We start from the raw sequence: 3,571 nt of genomic DNA, 5'->3' as shown, positions 1-3,571 counted from the left end.
TCTCTCTCTCTCTTTCTCTCCTCCCACTGACTATCGAGTAACGCCGGGTGAATAAACGTCTGTCTAGTCGACCTTTACTCGCGTGCGCATTTATTGCTCAAAGGAGACGGTGTGTTTTATTAAAAGGTGAAGCAATAATGTTTATGTGGGAATTACATTTGTGCTCAGCCCCTTTGGTCCGTCATTATTCAACACGTCACATTACAATCCAGCCGCACTTCCTCGATCACGTCCACCCGATTCTGGTTGTGTCTTAGGATCATTTCTAAGACGTTTAAGGGCAGTTTTCTTTAATTAGGAAAATTAAACGTTTTTATTGGAACTCGCCAATTTCTAAGAAATTAAATGTTGGTGGCTACAGTGGTATTATTTAGTACGGACTGTACGCGTTATTGCAGTATTTTCGCCCTTGCGAGCACAGAGCAGCGACGTTCTCCTCTCTACGTGTAAAACCAATAGTGGACGCTTGCCGTTATGAAAAAAACGTCGCGTTTAAACATGATTTAGGAGTTACGGAACACGGCAGAGAAAGTGGTTCCACGGCGTTATAGTATTATAAATGCAAAGCGAATGTGAAAGTAGATTTGAAATGTCTTACTTTGAAGGCTGGAAGATGCCGTCGGGGAGCTGCTGATGGTTGTTCCGGAACAGCGACGTGTTTCCCTCTCTGGCCAACCAACTTTCTCCTCTCAGAAACAGCAGTGCGGGGTCACTGAAACACTGCGGAAGTGCTTCGGTAAAACATTCTTCAGAAAAATCCTGAACATCATAGGTTAAATTAAAAGAACTGCTTAGAAACCACAATTATGTAACTATACGTCATTCGTCACCGTTTTTTATAGGTCATTATTGTGAAATCATTCTGTCGTGATGAATGAATGATTATGAATGAATGAATCAATTCACACATTGACACTCAAATTATATCATATTACAAGATACAATATAACATTTCTTTATTTAAGTAGTGAACAAATGCAAGTTAGTACTTACATTGCAGTAGATTTAATTCCAAAGGCAAAACGTGAACTCGCAGTAACGAATGAGAACGATGCATTTCAGAGGGGCGCATCTCATTGGTTGACTGCAGTCTGTGTTGCCATGTCCTCTTACTATAAGCGACTTGTTGATTAAAGTCACTTAGAAATAAAAGCTGTGTTGGTTTGCGATTTGTTAGCGTATTTTTACAATACACTTAACTATTCTAGTACAATTATTTGTAGTATAATGACTTACCAAAATAAAACACCATCTGTCTGTCAAAAACACAAATGCACTACCTACTAAAGTTGTGACGTATTGTCAAGTATGGTGACCCATACTCGAAATTGGCCTTCTGCATTTAACCCATCCAAGTGCACACACACAGCAGTGAGAAGTAAACAAACACACACACTATGAACACACACCGGAGCAGTGGGCAGCCATTGCTCCAGCGCCCCGGGAGCAACTGGGTGTTCAGTGCCTTGCTCAAGGGCACTCCAGTCATGGTATTGAAGGTGGAAAGAGCGCTGTTCATTCACAATCCCAACCTTCAATTCCTGCCGGTGTGGGAATTGAACCGGCAACCTTTGGGTTACAAGCCCAACTCCCTCACCATTAGGCCATGGCTGCCCCTGTGGTACTAAGTCATTATTAAATATTTTCCCCTTTGCTAATCCACCTTATTTTTCCCGTTTGCAAATGTAATGTGTCTGGCTTCCGGTCTCAGTTTTTAGATGTACAAAACAGCTCGTTTCACTGCTTGATACTGCAAACTGGTGTCTTACCATATTATTTTATTGCATTATCCTTATTATGAACACAGTGGTTTGTAGTGCAAATTGTTTTACCATTTACTGCACTTTGTTATTCTTCTCGTTATTTCCCTACAGCATCTTATGAACCGGGGGTCCGTTCTTCGTACCTCGCTTACTACATCCAAGATCAAATGACACATCCAAGATCAAATCATCGCGCTAACTATGAGCTCGCTATTCCAGTTCTCTGAACGCACCTGTTGTTGATGATTAGTATAGCTGGATGAAGTTATTTGAGATCACTGGGTGGCTTTAAAGGGGCTACGTATCGATAGTAGAAACATTGATCTGGCAACTCTTTGATTGGTCGGCGAACATGACGAAGGAGCGCGCTCAGTATTTTTCTGCAGAGCAAGAACTCTTGATTGAGGGATTTCAGGAGTTTCAGAGTTTAAACGCAAGGGAAAACTGCAAAGGCTGGAAAAGCAAGGAGAGAGGGCTGGCAAAAAGTAGTGAACAAATTAAATGCATTAATGCTGCCCATGTTACATGTTTTTTCCTTGATATGTTATTTTATTTATATTTTTATTTTTTTAAACACTACCGTTCAAAAGTTTGGGGTCAGTAAGACTTGTAATAGTCTTTAAAGAAGTCTCTTATGCTCATCAAGACTGCATTTATTTGATTAAAAATACAGAAAAAAAAACAGTAATATTGCAAAATGTTTTTACAATATAAAATAATGTTTTTTTTAATATATATTTTAACATACTTTAAAATAGAATTTATTCCTGTGGTGAAAAGCTGAATTTTTATCAGCTGTTACTCCAGTCTTAAGTGTCACATGATCCTCAGAAATCATTCTAATATGCTGATTTATTATTAGAATGATCAATGTTGGATAATATTAACAGTTGTGCTGCCAAATATTTTTTGGAACCTGTGATTCCTATATATATATATATATAACATTGTAAATTATTTACTATTAACTTTTAATAAATTATAGAATTATTAACTTAATACATCCTTGGTGAATAAAATTATTAATTTACTTTACTTATAATACTTTTTTTCCCACGTGAGTCAGTCCGCGTCAGTCGTGCTCTTTAACCAATCAGATGTGACCTCGCCATTTCAACCAATCATAACCCGCCAAGAGCGCAGCCTGAATCCTGTTTACATGAAATAAACCTGCTCCAGAGCAGGTTTAAGCTTGCGCACCTGTTGCTATGACAGCAAGTCCTGGATGAGCTTCGAAGAACCGAGCGATCCAAGATCACGCAAAATCGTCATCAATCAAATCCAGCTAACTTAGTTAGCGAGGTACGAAGAACGGACCCCGGAAGTCTAACAATTACCAGAAAACAAATTACTTCTGCATGAAAAAATAGCTGGATAGGTGTCAATTTTTATTAACTTAGATGGTCAGTTGTCTAGTAAAACACGTCAACTATTTTGTAGAAATATAAAATTATTGAAAAGACACCACAAATTTTAGGCTTATTTTTCTATTGAGATTTGGCAACACAGACGGCAGGCCACATCTGCAAGCTTACGCCAATGACCTTGCAGGACAGAACGATCAGCGCTATTTTCATCAAGCGCCTGCAGTGTGTTAAAGGATATGTACAATATTCAATGTCTAATATTTCTAAGTAAGATCCAGAAACGAAAATAGTATCTTGACTCTAAACACTACATATGACAATGAATTGACTATATTGACTGTAAAAGAATTATAACCGCTATTCATTGTAAACCACAGAGTGCAAAATAATGTTTTAGTAATGTTAATGTACAAAAATAATGTCTCATAATGAGTGCAAGAA

The sequence above is a fragment of the Garra rufa genome, chromosome 21 (assembly GCF_049309525.1).
Source record: "Garra rufa chromosome 21, GarRuf1.0, whole genome shotgun sequence".
Taxonomy (NCBI): domain Eukaryota; kingdom Metazoa; phylum Chordata; class Actinopteri; order Cypriniformes; family Cyprinidae; genus Garra; species Garra rufa.
Note: the sequence above shows the minus strand (reverse complement) of the source record.